This window comes from Equus przewalskii, chromosome 6 (genome assembly GCF_037783145.1).
Source record: "Equus przewalskii isolate Varuska chromosome 6, EquPr2, whole genome shotgun sequence".
NCBI lineage: Eukaryota > Metazoa > Chordata > Mammalia > Perissodactyla > Equidae > Equus > Equus przewalskii.
Window position 1 is genome coordinate 90,453,898 of NC_091836.1, and position 17,566 is coordinate 90,471,463.

Here is a 17,566-nt window from a genome sequence, read left to right on the forward strand (position 1 = left end):
ATATAGCTCCAGAAATATATACCAACATATTAAATTTATGATATTTTCAGATTTTCACTATGTATTTTATGTGTCTGTGTTGCCTTTCCATTGACAAGCTATACTACTGCCGGCAAGTTTGTCTGGTTTTGCTTAGAAGTTTACACAATGGAATTTCCCTTTTCAAGATTTATATGGTTTTTCATCAACAGCAACCTTAATAGCTGTAAAGCCTCATTTTATTATTGTCATTGGGCACTAACCCATTCATTTGGTGCATGAACACTTGCTGTGTGTCCAACATGCTGAGAAAACACTGGGCATGTTGCTTTGTAGTGAAATGCAAGGGACTGGTAAGCTGTCACCAGTGAAATACATGAGCCCACATCATTTCTCTCCAAAGCAGTTTTCACCCAGCAGGACAAATACCCTAGGGCATTAATTTCATCTTCACAGAAAAAGAATGAGGTGGATCAAAAGGGTGCAAGAGAATACACATCCTCTCTGTTCTCGCAGAAATTGCTTTACAGAAGAACTTGAGAACTGATCATTTTCTTATCTCTGCTATTTATTTGCTTTTCTTAAAAATGAAAAAAACCGTCAGAATTTAACATGTGCTTAATGTCCAGAAATAGCAGATAATGGCATGTGTGATTTCTGATTTTAGATAATGGAAATTGGCAATCTGTATTTCTAAAGTTTCTAACATTGTCCATATCTTTAAATCAGGAACATGTATATGATAATTCATATAGTCATATGTGCTCTTGAAAATACTATTCTTATATTACTGATAAGTTTAGATGAAAATATCATTCACAATTTAGTACATGGAGTTAGAAATGTTGGGTAATCTTCCAAAAGCTATTTTTGGGGAAAAGCCTATCTGTGGAAATGAATTATTCAGATCTGCAATGTATGCTGATGTGTTTAAATGATTCAAGCTTTCAGCCCTGTAAGCTATTAGTAAGGTTATTTCAAATAATACATAGATATCTCTAAGCACTTAAGTTTTCTAACTCCTCTGAACTTAATAGCCTTGTTGACAACTATTTTTTGAAGATTATTAGCTCTCTGTCCTCAAAACAAAAAATATATATTTCAAACTATATATTTCAAACTAAACTCCAGCTTCTTTGAAGTGCCATAAGCTCAAACTCACATAGACAGCACCTTGAAGTACTGTGAGGTTTTCTGAGGTGGAGGTTGATACATTTGGGACAAGGATCTGTTTCTCACACCAATGGTTGACTTGAATCTAAATCCTATAGTAAGTGAAAAGTTACTCTTTTGAAGATTCATAGAACATTTGAACATACTCTTTTCAGTTTTAACCTTTTAGGCATCTCAAGATTTAAAATAGCTCCCAAATTTTCCGTTTTGTGTTGCATAGCATTTCTGACTAGAATTGCGTCAATAACATCTGAAGTTGCCCTAATTTTTAAAAAAGCCACGCTCTCATTTATAATGATATGTACCCCAAAAGATGTCATGAGGAAAGAATATGATAATTTAAGTCACCAAAGTTAATGTAATGCTTGGCGAAATGTTAATCCAATCTCCCTACCCCCACTTTACCTGTGTTCAAAGGCTTGTTTTCTCCCTCTCTTTCTCTGTCTCTCTCTCCCACATTCGTACCTTCTTCTCTCTATAGTTCTTTGTTTTGTTTAGCCAAAACCTTTTGGTAATATTGGGGATGACTAATGCTTCAATAAATTCTGTGCAAATAACACCTTTTTGAGGTCCTCATAATCCTATGCCTGTCAGTGCTTAAGACACATTTCCTATAGTCTCATTTTCCAATCAGGACCATTTAGTTAGACTAATGCTTGTTTCTATGACAGGCAAACCCCCAAACACATGATATCTCAAGCATAATTGATGTTTATTTCATGCTCAAAGTCTAAAAGAGGTTTTCCTGATAGGCAGGTAGCTCTTGTGAAATTAAAAAAAAGAAACCTCAACTAAATTGGTGTCAGGAAGGCCTGTAGGGGGCCTCTCACACCCTATCGTACATCGTCAATTACTCCAAACAGGAAGACACTTATGCTTGCATCTCCTATAGGAAGGAGTCTTAGAAATGCTAGAGATTTTTTCATTCTTTGAAAAACTAGAAATTATGAGTTAGTGTATGCATTAGTGAGCTCCTACAATCAGAAGACATATGAGTGGTTTAATCGTACAATCTTTACTCAAGTCCAGAGATCTTATGTTTTTGTTTTTGCTTTTTTTTTTTTACCTGAGTGAATCCACTATTATCCATTGTCCTGCTGACTCCGAGGAAGAAAACATCAAAGCTAGACCTGATGTCCTGTATGTTCCAATTGCTGTTATTAATAACACAAAAATAAAAAAGACATTCCATAATTTTGTTTGTTCTCCTGTAACTGAAAAAACTTACATGTCAAGAGCAGCGTTGGCAGATTAAATAGAGTATGACAAATATTTGAAACATTTAGGACATACTTATACTAAAAAATGATTCATTGTTTACTTGAAATTCAGATTTAACTGGGCACTCTTTAATTTGCTGACTCTGACAACCCTAGTCAAAAACCTTGTGGTCTTAAAATTAATGAATGAACAATCACTTTTAATAAACTCAGATATTTGAAATTTAAGTACATGAATTAAACCAACTATCCAATATTTTAATTATAATTATAATTTCTTATAATTCTCGCTCCCCTCCTTTCACTCCTCAATGAAGAGTTTTTTATAAAAATGATTGTATTCAAGAGGAGCATTTTTTTGTAGGAGTATCTAATAGTTGAGAAAAAGCAAATATTTTGAGGCCACATGACATTTACAATGTAAAAATTAAGCATCTGTTGCAGCCCAATGAATAGCAAATTATAGAATATGTCTCAAAATACGAAAACTACTATCTTTTCTCCCAAATTTGTTTTAAATATATCCATGTTTTCAGGATCAATATCATGACATTATTTTTAATTTCTTTCTCTTATTTTGTAAATGTCAAGTATACTTCGATTTTCTTTAAAGTGATATTTTCATAATTACCTTTTTTTCTCCTCATTGCTCTAACCGTGAATAATTTGCCTTTATGTGAATTGGCCACCCTTCCTACCTTTAGGCTTCTAGTCTCCACTTTCTCAAGTATGTTCTGTTCAATCACTGTAGTTAACCTTCCCTGAGATCTGTATTTATCATTCTGCTTCTCCAACTGATGATTGTCAGTGGCTTCCTACTTCCTCCTCCGCTTCTCTTCCAAACCATACCACCTTCCAAACAATTTCACTTTGGATACTTGACCACTATTATTTCCACTTGCTTTTCAACACATATTATTCTCTTACTTCCTGGAGTGCTGATTTTAACCCCAATTCAGTTCCATATCTAGTGCAGGCACATGGCTCAGGAGCCCCTCGCTGAGGGAGTTCTTGGGATCTTGCCCCATCTCCTGGACAACACTAATAAACAACATTCTGAGTCTATGGCAGAAGCTATGAGAACACAGTCTATTCTGCTCTGTTTTGTCTACTTCCTACAAATAAATAGACCCATCTTGCGTCTTTGTCTTCACTCAGGCGTTTGTTCATTTCTTCCATGGCCACTCCTCACCTTTCTAAACTCTGATAGTCTGTCCTACAGCAGAGTTCAACATTTCACTTTTCCTTTCCTAGGGCTCCTTGCTCTCCAATAAACTCTAACAGGGCTTACAGTTTGTACTACTCGACTTAACCCTGAATATGTTCAATACTTCTCTCTCCTGTTCCCACCCTCTCTCTCCCTTGATAGTTTCATTTGTCCTTAGTTCCAGCTCCTACCTCGTTTCTTGCTGTCCTTCCAAACAGCCTGCCTCTTTTGTTTTTAGTTTGTGTGGAATCACCCTCAAAGCTTAAAGTGCTCCAATGGTAGAATCTCTCAATACACAGAGTTGTACTGTGGTTCCTGATGCATTGTTCTGAAATCTGTCTGAGATGGTAATTAGACTGTAACCAGGTAGCTGAACCTCTGGTGACAAACACTTTTATTTATTCTTTGAGAAATATTAATGATCATCTAGTGGTTTCGGATTTATCAGTGAAGGGACAGGGATCTCTGCCCTTTTGGAGATTTAAGGTGGTTTTGGCTTTGACTTTTGGACATATGTCCACTGCTCAATGTTCTTATAGTTAAAAACACCGGATTTTCTCTCCATACTAGGGAGAGAACACAATCACAGCCAGAAATAATTTCATTTGCATGTCTTAACCACCCGTGCCTCTCTTTGGAGTACTCTCCAAACTAGCAACACTTCTTGCTCAGGGAATGCAATAGGAGCTCTCTTGACACAGATGGGAGATCTGTGTTTCTAAACGTAACAAGGGTGAGTGGGTGCTACCAGCTTCACTGTCTTGCTGCCTCTTGCCTTGATGCTCAATAGGGATCTCAAGATAGACTCCAACAGGGTATGTAGTAGTAACATTCTCTCCTTTGTATCAAAGGTTAATTATCCCAAGTTCATGTTGCCACTTGCAATTTTTTGACATTTAGACCCAGCTCTTCTAACTCAAAATTTCCTTGTCCTTTGTCCTAGAGTCTTTCATAAACCACTGTTTTGAGCGTTCACTTTTTTGCTTTAGCTGTTTTGTTTTATCTTTCTAAATATATTATAAAGCCAGCAAGGGCAGGGATCATGCCTCATATTTCTGTATTATTTATAGACATTTTCTTGAGGGATGACAATACAGTAGCTGCTCATATGTACATATGATTATCCTTTCTCAATTTTTTAAACAGAAAATGCTTTTAGGGCACAGAAATTATGCTTCCATAGCAGTGAAAGTTTGTGTATTGTGTGTTATGTATCACAGGTAAATCTTTAAAAGAGAGATGTTACTATTTCTCTGCTAGCTCCCTTTCCATTAACCAGCACATTTGGATCTGCAAACGGATATTCATTGAGCCAAATAGCTACTTAGCACATACAATTACCAATTCTGTATGCACCAGTGAATACTCCAACTTCAGAAAAAGTTGGCTAAACATATTTGATTGTGCTCAACTGTATTTTCTCTAAGGTACTGGAAGTCTTGATCTTGCTAGCATGTATTCAGTAGATAAATTGCTTCTCATTTGCTTCTTAGTTACAGCCTACATCTGTAACTTTTTTGCTGAAAGAGGACAGATCTGCTTAAGACTCTTGGACATATGTCCACTGCTCAATGTTCTTATAGTTAAAAACACCGGATTTTCTCTCCGTACTAGGGAGAGAACACAATCGCAGCCAGAAATAATTTCATTTGCATGTCTTACCTCACTGTGGTGTTTCCCTTGACACAGAGAACAGTTTTAGGACATCAGAGTCGAAAAATGGAAAGTATCAATTCACTTATGCTTTCTGAGTCTCCTGACCCATCCAAAGAGTCACCGGAAAACAATCAGGTTTTCACAGTCATTTCACAGGAATTGTGTAAGACCTAAATTTTAGTATAAATTGTAATTTTTAATAATTTTTCATAAAATTTTTAATTTTGATAATTTACAGAAAGCTTGATTATAGCAATGTACATCAGTAGGCCTTAGGGAAGAATTGAGCCTCATATCAATAGTTTTAAAATTTGGACTCTTATGTTCATGTTAATTTAGTTTATATTTAACAATTCTTTAAAAAATATTTTACAAAACAGTTTATTTCTTCAGGGCTGACCAATTGTCTACAGACATGAAGAAATACTTTCAAAACACCTAGACTGAAAACAGAGTTGAACGCAGATATTTTTTTGGAGTCAGTTTCGATATTAACTTGGTGTGTTTAAATCAATTTGCATATGAAGCTGTGCCACAATGTTTACAACCTTTCAGAAAAAAAATAAGATATTTTCCCCATATTCAGTCAATGAACTAATGAATTTTGCCTACTGTAATAATTGCAAATTATGGTACATTTGCCAAAATTAGTGCACTAATATTGATACAGTCTTACTAACTAAAGTCTATATAGAGTTTATATTTCTTTAGTTTTTGCCTGTTTTCTTTGTTACGTCTTGGGATGCTCTCCAGGATACTACATCACACTTAGTCCTCATGTCTTCTTAGGCTCCTGTTGACTGGCAGTTTCTCAGACTTTCCTTGTGTTTGATACCTTGACGGTGTTGAGGAGGAGTGGCTAGGTGTATCGTAGAGTGCCCACACTGAATTTGTGTGCTGCTGTTCTCATGGTTGGACTGGGGTTATGTGTTTTGGGGAGGAAGACCACAGGGGTCAAGTGCCCTTCTCATCACATCATTTCAAGGGTATATGCTCTCAGAATGACTTATCACTGTTGGTGTTCGCCTCAATCACCTGGCTGAGGTCTTGTTTATCGAGTTTCTTCCTTTTCCATTCCATAATTTTTGGAAGGACGTCTTTATGCACAGCCCACACTCAAAGAGTAGGGAATTAAGCTCCACCGCTTTGAGGGAGGGAGATATACATAAATTATTTGGAAGTTTTATGCACAGGAGATTTGTCTAGTCTCACTCATGGATTTAGTTACTTAATCATTTATTTATGTCATGTCAGATGGAAACATGGATATTTATTTTCTATTTTGTGTTGTAATCCGTGTATTAGTTCTCTGAAGAAACAGAATCCATAGAAGTGCACATCTAGATAAATTTATTTTAAAGAATTAGTTCGAGTGATTGTGGGGGCTGCCAAATCCAAAATCTGCAGGGCAGGTGGGCAGGCTGGAGACCTGGGGAAGTGTTGTTGTTGCAGCTCAAGTCCAAAGGCTGTCTGGAGGCAGAATCCCCTTGTCTTCAGGAGACCTCGGTCTTTTTCTCTTAAGGCCTTCAAATGATTGGATAATGCCCACCCATGTCATGGAGGGTAATCTGCTTTACTCAAAATCTACTGATTTAAATGTTAATCTCATCTAAAACAAACATACCGCCATAGTGACATCTACATTGTTTTGACCAAATATCTGGATCCCATAGTCTGGCCAAACTGATGCATAAAATTAACCATTACAATCCACTACTCCTCAAATTGTTCCAGGTTTGGTCATTAGGAGCTCTTTCAGCTGACACCTGTGTCCCTGTGACATGCTCATCATTTTTTTTCTTTTCAGTATATCTTACTTTCTGGCACTACAAAGTACTCCAGATCTCCAGATTCATCATGCATATTTCCTTCCTGTCTTAGAAGCAGCCATTTCTCCAGGTAGCCCTTTTTCCTTTTATTGGAGAATAGTATTAGAAATGAATCTGAGAAGAGATGTGTTTGGTTTTCCTGGAGAGTCATTGATTCTTGGCCCTCTCAGCTGACAGAGCAAGGAAATATATCTATGGTATATTAGTTTGCATATATACACATATCTATAAATATTTCTATATGTAACCATCTGTATCTACATTAAGTTAAACATGAGGTTGTACTGATGTCTCCAGCTATAAAACATGACCACATGGATCATTCTGGCCGTCTCCTCTTGCTTGTCTGTAAGTTCCCATAATGAAAAATTTAGTCCCAACCATTGACCATCTATTTACTTAATTGTTGAATTCCAGCATATATGTGAAGTAGTTTCAGAATTTTTAACCCATGCCTCATGGGTTTGAAGCAACCTTATCAATTAGAATGCAGTGTTGCATGTGCATTTCCCTTGGCCTTTAGTCTTACAGACTCCAGTCCTTTCCCAAGTTACGTAGGTAAGAACATTTCCTCCACCTCTTCCATTATCTTCGATTAGATTTTTTTTTCACAGTATACGTCCCATCCTAAGCTTTCCTGATCTTCCAAGTGATTTTTTAAATTTAAAAGATTTAGATTAAGATTCACTTTTTAAGGTGTAAAGTTCTATGGGTTTTGATAAATGCGTAGTGTCATGTTACCACCATTACAGTATCATACAGAATAGTTTCACCATCCTAAACGTAATTCTCTATACTTCACCTATTCCACACCCTACCCAAATCCCTGATGATCGCTAAGCTGTTTACTGTATCTATAGTTTTGCTTTTTGCCTGAAAATGAATATGAATGGAATCATACGTTATGTAGCCTTTTCAGACTGGCTCTTTTCACTTAGAAATAGGCAGTGAAAGTTCCTCCATGCCTTTTCATGGTTTAATAACTCACTGAAAATATTCTAATTTATGAGTGTTAACACATTTTGGTTATCTATTCATATATTGAAGGTCATCTTTGTTATTTCCAGTTTTTGGTGATTATGAATAAAGCTGTTGTAAATATTCATGTGCTAGTTTTTGTGTGGACATAAATTTTCTTAACAGTTGAGTAAATGTCTAGGAGCACAATTGCTCGGTCATATTGTAAGACCATGTTTAGCATTGTAAGAAACTGCCAAACTGTTTTCCAAAGTAGCTGTACCATTTTGCATGCTTACCAGTAATGAGTGAGCGCTCCTGTTGCTCTGCGTTCCTGCTACCAAATGGTAATGTCAGTTTTTGAGATTTTTAGCTATTCTAATAGATTTGTTGTAGTGTCTCATTATTTTAATTTGGGTTTTCCTAATGACAAATGATGTTGAGCACCTTTTCATATGCTTTTTTCTATATGTATATCTCCTTTGGGGAGACACCTGTTCATATCTTTTGCCCATTTTTAAATTGGGTTGTTTGATTTCAAATATTGGGTCTTTTTTTGTTTTGGATTCAAGTCCTTTATCACTTATGTATTTTGCAAATATTTTCTTCCAGTCCATTTGGAGTTTTTTAATTCTTTTTTTTTTTTCCACAAAACAGATGTATTAAATTTTAATAGAATCTAATTTATCAATCTTTTTCTTACAGGGGTCATGCTTTTGGTGTTGTTTATAAAAACTCATCACTAAACCTAAGTTTGTATAGATTTTTTCCTAGAAGTTTTATTGTTTTCCATTTTATATTTATACCTATAATCTAGTTTTTATTTTTTGTGAGTGTTGTAAGGTGTATATCTAGGTTCATATTTTTACATTTGGATGTCCAAAGTTCCAGCACCATTTTTTAAAAGTACTATCCTTTCTCCATTAAGCTGACTTTGCATCTTTGTCAAAAATCAGTTGGCTACATTCATGTTTGTCTATTTCTGGGCTCTTTATTCTGTTACCACTATCTGTGTATCAATACCAATCCCACTCTATCTTGGTTACTGAAATTTTACAGAAGTTTAGAAATGTGAGTCCTCCAAATTTGTCATTCTTCAATCTTATGTTACGTGTTCTAGAGTCTTTTGCCATTCCATGTAAATTTCAGAATAAATTTGTTGATGTCTGCAAAATAGCTTGCTAGGATTGTGATTGAGATTTTGTTGAAGCTATAGATTAGGTTAGGAAGAACTGACATCTTAATATTGATTTTTCCAACCCAAGAACACGGTATAACTCACCATTTATTTATATCTTCATTGATTTATTTCATCAGTTTTTAAAATTTCTACATATATAGAACCTATACATATTTTGTTATATTTGTACCTACATATTTCAGTTTTTTTGTGCTATTTTGCATGATATAGATTTTGTTAATTTCAAATTCCAATTGCTCATTGCTGTTAGACAAGAAAGCAACTTACTTTTGTTTATTGACCTTGTATCTTTCAACTTTTATATATTCAACCTTTATATATTTCCAAAGAGATTTTTATAGTTTCTTTGGGATTTTCTACATTGATAATCATGTCATCTGCAAATAAAGATAGTTTTCTTGCTTCCTTTGCAATATTTACATACCTTTATTGCTTTCTTTGTCTTATTGCACTCAGTAGGACTTTCAGCACTAAATTGAATCAGAGTGAGTGGTAAGAAAATACATCCTTTCCTTATTCCTGATCTTGGGGATAAAGTGTCCAGTTTCCTCCCATGAAGTATAATGTTAGCTGCAGACGTTTTATGATATTCTTTATCTCTTTGAGGAAGTTTCTCTCTTTCCTCGTTTGCTCAGAGTTTTTATCTTGAATGGATGTGGATTTTCTCAAATGTTTTCCTGCATCAATTGGTACAATCACGTGCCATTTCCCCCACTGGCATAAGAATTCAACAAAGTCTTCTCCCATGTGCAACATAGGCCTTTGTCATGAAGACTGCTCTGCTCATAGTTCACAAAAGTTACTCTTCCCCTCCTTTTCCAGAACCCAAAGCGGATCTGTCTTGGGATCGTTACTGTGAGAACCTGGTGTGGTTCCCGAAGGTAACGCCCAAACTCTGTGATCCCCAGGAGACATTCACTCTTGTGCTAGTTCATGCTTAGCCTCCAGCAATTCATCAAAATTACCATTTAAGTGTTCCTACCACATTATGGTTCCAGTAGCGCTATTTAATTAGATTTTGGTAATGTCCCCATGGATGAACTTATCTCTCCATATTTTGCGTGGCAATTTCCCCCGTAACTCAGTTCTCTAATGTGTTCAGGAAAAATAATTGGTTTTCAATTTGGTCAGATTTTTCTTTTTATTAAGGACAGTAAAGATAACTTCCAAACTTTTATTTGCTGGAAGTTAAAATAAATGTACAAGGTTTTTTTCCTTGCAAACCCTTCAAATATTTTGGAGTCATCGTTAGAAAAATAAATTAAGCTTTCATATTAGTTGAAAGTTTGTCCTTTGTCAGGAAGCCAAATTGTTTGCAGAAATAAAGTAGAGAAAGATTATCCTTTTAAATGGACATACAAAAGTTGGATTGTGTAAAATAAACAGCTATGCCTGAAGTTGAAAGTAAAAACATTAGCGAATATCTTTGTAAATATATAAATTCAATACAAAATTAACAGCAACTAAAACCTTCTAGAATATAAATCTCATAACCAAGCCAACACAAAACAAATAAAAATGCTTTGCATTTGTATTTTTATCAGACAAAACAGGGCTTAAGTCAAAAAGCATTATTAAGGATAAAGAGGGATGCTACATAATGACAAAATGGGTAAATAATAATTGTGAACATGCATTTCCATAAACACATACAAAGTCTTGTAGGTGAGGGATAAGAAGGACTGGAAGCTCAGGATCAGGCTGGCTTTATGGATGTATGATCGGTGCATTTGTCCAGGGCCCCACTTTCAGAAGGACCACGTACTTGGTTTAATGCTCTGCTGTCGCTGTTTTGGAATTCTTGTAAATTTTTTTTTTTTTAGGAAGACTGTCCGTGAGCTAACATCCATGCCCATCTTCCTCCACTTTATATGTAGGACGCCTGCCACAGCATGGCTTTGTTACCGAAGCTGAAGTGAGTTCACTCACCAGTTGCGCGGCAAGCCAATCTCTGACACCGGGTGTGGGGGAAGAAAGTAGGAATTTTATTTTTTTGCACAGTGCTGAGCAAGGAGAGAGGGCAGCTAACGCTCAAATCCCAAACTCCCCGAAAAGCTAAAAGGAAGGGTTTTTATTTGGGGCTTTAGGTAGGGGAAGGGGAGCATATGGCCTTGCTGGTCGGAGCTTTCCCACCAGCCTGTCTTTGGCCTTGAGACACTTGCAGAGAGGAGGGAGCTCGTGACCTTGCTGGTCAGCAGCTTTCCCACCAGCTCGTATCTCTTTGTGGGGAGGAGATGGTCCAGGTGCTTGTCCTTGACGGTGTCTGTCTCCATGGAGGATAGCGGATTCTGGAGCCAGGAAGCCAGAGAGTAAGCAGGGAATGAGTGTTTTGGTTTTAACCCCATATATGCTGGGTTTAATGTGGGGAAACTGATACCAGGGTCGGTATCAGCTTGACAAGCGGTGCATAGGTTCACACGCAGGATCTGAACCAGGAAACCCGGCGCGCTGAAGTGGAATGTGTGCACTTAACCACTGCGCCACTGGGCCAGCCCCTGGAATTCTTGTCATGTTTGAACAAAGGGCCTCATTTATTTATTTATTACTTGGGCCACATTGTGTAGCCAGTCCTGCTCAGAATGCCTAGACCAAGATCAAAGATGTCTTCTTCCCCAGTGGAAGGGACTGTGCTGAACTGAGTTTCTCAAAGATAACTTTCCCCCAACACCTCATCTCCATTTTCCTACAAAGTTGCTACCTGCTGCTATGGGTATTCTCAGCCAATTCCCTGCTTAGTTATCCTCCGTAGTCATTCAGCTTGGAACCTTAGTCCTGTCTGTATCTCACATCCAAGGCTGTTTCTCACCTCCATTGTAGAAAGGTAGAGTAGAAGAGCGGCCAAGTCCTTCCTCTAGAGCACATCCCCCTCGTGTGTCCAGCAGCACGTTGGCCTCCACATCCCCTTTCAAAGAAAGATGAGGAATCTGGGTACCACCTGCTTCCTCGTGCTGACCCTCGGCTTTTCCATTTCCCCAGTGAGCCTATTTCTATACTCAGTCCATGAGATGTCATGAAATTCACTGTAAGCTGCCTCGCAACAATCTTAAAAGCCTATAAAGTAAATATTGTCAGAATTATGAGAAGAAATTTAGAAACACCATATTAGGAGATTTGTATGTATCTCTCTCATTATCTTTATATATATCTTGATGGGTATAGCAGATCAAACATTTGTGAATTGAGTAAGCTGATTACCAAACTTTATTGCACACTCACGCAAGAATATTTTTCTCAAACACTCAGTTTATCTGCTCCTCTTTATAGAAAAAAATATGACTTCCCTACATTCCACTAAAATGCTCTTTTCACTGTCAAAAACGGACATCTATGTTGTCAAATCTAATAGATATCTTTGCTGTTCCTGTCTATCTGGACCTCAGAGTTGACCATGCCTTCTTTCTTGATATATCTATTCTGAGCCTCAATGACAGAACTTGATCCTTGGTCTTCTTTCCTTCTCTATCCACGTCCTCTACCAAAGGGATCTCATTAATTCTTATGGCTTTAAAACCAGCCATATGGCATCTATATAATAATTAAGCATAGAAGTCAAAAAGAGAAAAATCTGAGGCTGGATTGCCTGGATTGAAATTCCAGTTCTGTCACTTAAATCCTGTTTGAGTTTGAACAAGTTGCTGAACCTCTCTGTGTCTCAGTTTCCTCATCTGTAAAACAAGAATAATATTAACTACCTCTCTGTGTTGTTAAAATGATTAAATCTATTAATAAAGTGCTTAAAATAGAGCCCAACACATAGTGAAGGCTTTTGCTAAAAAAGCGTTTTTTAAATTGTGAAATTAAACTGTAATACAAGTATAAAGTGAACATGTGTCAAACATTTTATAGAACTCATTAGTCAAGGAGGGAACTAGTAAGGTGTTACAATGATTCAAAGAGAATTCAAAGAGAAAGAAAACACATATGCCAATTACTTAGTTGGCCAGGAAAATTCTCTCTCTGAAACCTAATCATTGAGAAGAACCCAGGCATTTGAAAACCTAGGAAAATGTTCTTCAGGCACAAGGAACAGCAAGTGTAAAGGGCCAGAGTGGGGAATGAGCTTAGAGGGTTCAATGACCAGAGAAAAGGGTAGTATAGTTACAGCGTGAAAGTGATGAGAGAAGGGGAGGGAGATAAATATGAAGTAGTCGTCAACTCTGCTCCCTGTTAATTATTAAGATATGATATAAAGGAATTTTTATACAGATTAATGGAATGTGAAGTGATAGTTAACTGAAGCATAAAGGTATTGGTATCCAAGGCCAGTGGTACAATGAAAATATGTCTGACTATGGTTTAGAAGATGCTGGGTTTAACTTATCCATCATACACTTATGTACTAGAGAGGCAATATGTACAGTGAATAGGAGTTCCTGCTTTAAGTGAAAAGAGCTGGGTTCAAGTTCCTGTTCCACTCCTTTTGGAACAAGTTACTTAACTCCTTTAAGCTTCACTTTCTTAACCTTTAAAATGGAGCTGGTAATAACATCTATCCTAGAATGTTTTGTGAGCATTAAATTGAAGGATGGATGACAAATATTCTGTGATTACCACAGTAAGTGACATGTTAAAAGACCGCAGTAAATGTAGGTTATTATTTTTGAAACCCACTGTCACAGGTTACTCACATTTTAAACACCAGCCCACATTATATAGGAAAGCCAGTATCTAAATCTTTCTAGAGATGACTAAAGTGGCTTGCGTTTCTGCTTGTCACCTTGGATGCCATGGTAACAATTCTCCTGACTGAGTTCAATGTACAGATGATTTTGCTCTCTCAAGGGTACTTTGGCTGTTCCACCTGCATTATCTTCACTAGGTATCGTCTTAACCCCACCATTCCCAATATATTTACAGCATTAATAAAGTAGGGCATGTCATGCTGTGTTAACAAATACACCCAGAAACCAAAGTGGTTTAATACAATGAAGCCTTAAGTTTTGCTCAAGCAAAGACAGTTGTGGTTTAGGTAGCTCCCTTCTTTCCTGCAGCAACACTATCTGGAATATGTGGCTTCCAATGTTGCCGTGTAATTGGAGAAGATAACTAGAGGGTTGTATGGCCTGTTTCAAAGAGTTAGGACTTAAAGTTATATCATATCTCTACAGCATGAGGTCATAAAATTGGATCTGGGGCATCCAAGTTCTTAAAACAACCTTCCTTATTCCGTGTTGAGAGTCCCTGTACCCATCGCATCCTGAGCTTCTGGCAAGCTCTTTTTGTCCTCTTTTGTCTCTCTATCTAATAGCCTTCCTCTTCTCCAGACATCCAAACATCTTTCTGTAAAAAGTTTTTTAACCAACATCTCTGCCTTACTGGCCATACCTTGAGGTCTGCATATGTGTTTTGCTTAAAAAAAGGAAGCTATCTATACTATGAAGACTATAAGCCATAGATTTCAGAGGTAGAAGGAAGTACCATCAGATAGTCTTTTTTCTTCCTCCAAATGCCCTAATATTTTAGAACCTCTTTATTTCCCTGATGTAGGAATATAAAACTGAAGTCAGTTATTTCTTTGATAAACTGAGTTTCAACTGTAATTTTTTTTCAGGGACACTATGCAATTCAAGATATGCTAAATAAGGATTCTAAAAGAAAACGTAATAAATATTGCAGCTGAGATTACATCTGGTTTATTCAGTAGCAAAAATATTCAAATATTTCACCCACTGTAAATTTAAGACTAGTCACAGATTTATTAACTAAGCTAATTTTGAATGTGTTAAAATAGCTATATAACTGAATGGAAATGAAGTAATTAAAATGTAAAATAAAAAAGCAAGAAGTAGTTCTGAAATCTAATTATGTTAATGTTCCCGTGCCACACATTGGTATCTGAAATCTACAGATATTTTGTACTTCCCTTCCCTTACGCCCATACTGCTTTCTCAGAAAAAGCATAACTAACATCTTTTAAAAATTAAGACTTTATTTTTTACAGCAGTTTTAGGTTCACAGCAAAATTACAGGGAAAGGTACAAATACAGAGACTTCTAATACATCCCCTGTCCCCATACATGCATAATTTCCCCATTATCCACATCCCTCACCAGAATGGTACTTTTGTTACACTGATGAACCTACACTGACACATGATAATTGTCCAAAGTCCGTAGTCTATATTACGGTTCGCTCTTGGTGTTGTACGTTCTGTTCTATGGGTTTGGACGAATGGATAACGACATATATTCATCATAATGGTATTCACTGCCCTAAGAATCCTCTGTGCTCCACCTATTCATCCTTGCCCTTCCCTCCAACCCCTGGCAACCACTGTTTTTCTTTTTTTGACTGTCTCCATGGTTTTGTGTTTTCCAGAATGTCATAGTTGAAATCATACGGTCTATAGCCTTTTCAGATTGGCTTCTTTCACTTAGCAATTAGCATTTAAGGTGCCTCCATGTCTTTTCATAGCTTGATAACTCATTTCTTTTTAGTGCTAAATAACATTCCATTCTCTGGATGTACCACTGTTTATTTATCTGTTCACCTACTGAGGACATCTTAGTTACTTCCAAGTTTAAAAGTTTAAAAACAGAAATACCATATGATCCATCAACCCCACTTCTGGATATACACCCAAAAGAACTGAAATCAGGATCTTAGAGATATCTGTGCTTCCATGTTCATTGCAGCACTAGTCACAATAGCCAAGTTATAGAAACAACTCAAATGTCCATTGACATATGAATGGATAAAGAAAATGTGGTTTATACATACAGTGGAATGTTATCCTACCTTAAAAAAGAAGGAAATTCTGCCATTTGCAACAACATAGGCGAAGCTGGAGGATGTTATGCTAAATGAAATAAGCAAGTCGAGAAGATAAATATTGTGTGATTCTAATTACGTGAGGTACCCAAAATAGTCAAAATCATAGAAGCAGAGACTAGAACAGTGGTTACCAGGGGTTGGGGGACGGGGAAATTATGGAAATTGGTGTAAAGTTTCAGTTACACAAGATGAATTCGTTCTAGACTTCTGCCGTACAGCAGTGGGCCTACAGTCAACAATGCTATATTGTGCACTTAAAGTTTGTTAAGAGAGTAGATCTCACGTTAAGTGTTCCTATCACAAAACAAAACAAAAACAGAGGCCAGTCCCATGGCCGAATGGTTAAATTTGTGTGTTCTGCTTTGCCGGCCCAGGGTTCACCGGTTCGGATCCTGGGCACAGACCTAGCACTGCTCATCAAGCCACGCTGAGGCAGCGTCCCACATAGCAGATCTAGAAGGACCTACAACTAGGATGTACAACTATGTACTCGGGGGCTTTGGGGAGAGAGAAAAAGAAGAAGATTGGCAACAGATGTTAGCTCAGGGCCAATCTTAAAAAAAAAAATAAAAATGAGAAGAAATGGATGTAAGAAAACTTGAAGGTGATGGACATGTCTGTTATCTTCACTGTGGTGATGGTATCACAAGGGTTTGCATGTGTCCAAACTCATCAAATTATATGCATTAAATATGTGCAGTCTTTTGTATATCAACCATATCTCAATAAAACTGTTAATTAAAAAAAGAACCCAAGAAAGAGAAAGACATTTGATCCAACAAGCAATATACTTAACCTAGGAGTTCAGGTGTCCAATATTTCTCATGAGGATTTCTCTCTCTCTCAGGTCATTGTTCTTATTGTCTGTGCTATTCATTTTATTTTGCAATTATAGAGGTTTTTTTTGATATTGTTGATTGAATTCATTGTTGGTCAATGTTTACATTTTTGTGTGTGTGTGAGGAAGATTGGCCATGAGCTAACATCTGTTGCCAATCTTCCTCGTATTGCTTGAGGAAGACTGTTGCTGAGCTAACATCTGTGCTAGTCTTCCTTTATTTTATGTGGGATGTCGCCACAGTGTGGCTTGAGGAGCGGCGCTAGGTCTGCGCCCAGGATCCGAACCCGAGAACCCTGGGCCGCCAAAGTGTAGCACACAAAAATTTAAATCTTGGGTTTTCCAAGATAAATATGTTCTTTGAGTGTAGTTACATTGTCTCTCATATATTATTTCTATTTCAGAGAGTAAAAAGGAGTAATCGGTATTTACTTCAAGAGATATTTTTTGTATTGGATTCAAATGTTATCCAGTCTGTTCTCAACTTACTCATTTTTTTGGAGCTCAAATCAGGTAAAACATTTGTTTTACAGTGAAAATCATTAGATTGTTTCACAGTAACCAGGTGTTAGGGAGGTTTTTCTCTTGATATAGAGCAAATCTAGAACAGTGGATTAGAGATCTTCAACTCTTTCATATTATCCAGATTAATTAGAGAACAATATCCTCAAGTAAAAATGCCAATAGAAAGCAGCATTGCTAATGACATTCCAGAGTCCTTTCTTTTATGGA

General features: G+C 36.8%; 1 long non-coding RNA gene across 11 annotated transcripts in view; it reads left to right on the forward strand.

The window, feature by feature from the left end:
* The window catches only part of LOC103558898 (uncharacterized), a 116,014-nt gene that overhangs the window by 74,368 nt on the left and 24,080 nt on the right, over positions 1–17,566 (forward strand). For 10 of the 11 annotated variants that reach the window (XR_011541276.1, XR_011541281.1, XR_011541271.1 and 7 more), the window contains one exon: positions 17,239–17,347. The exons of the other annotated variant lie outside the window; for it this stretch is intronic. This is a non-coding gene — a long non-coding RNA (uncharacterized lncRNA). The remainder of the gene's footprint in view (positions 1–17,238; positions 17,348–17,566) is intronic. 11 annotated transcript variants of the gene reach the window in all.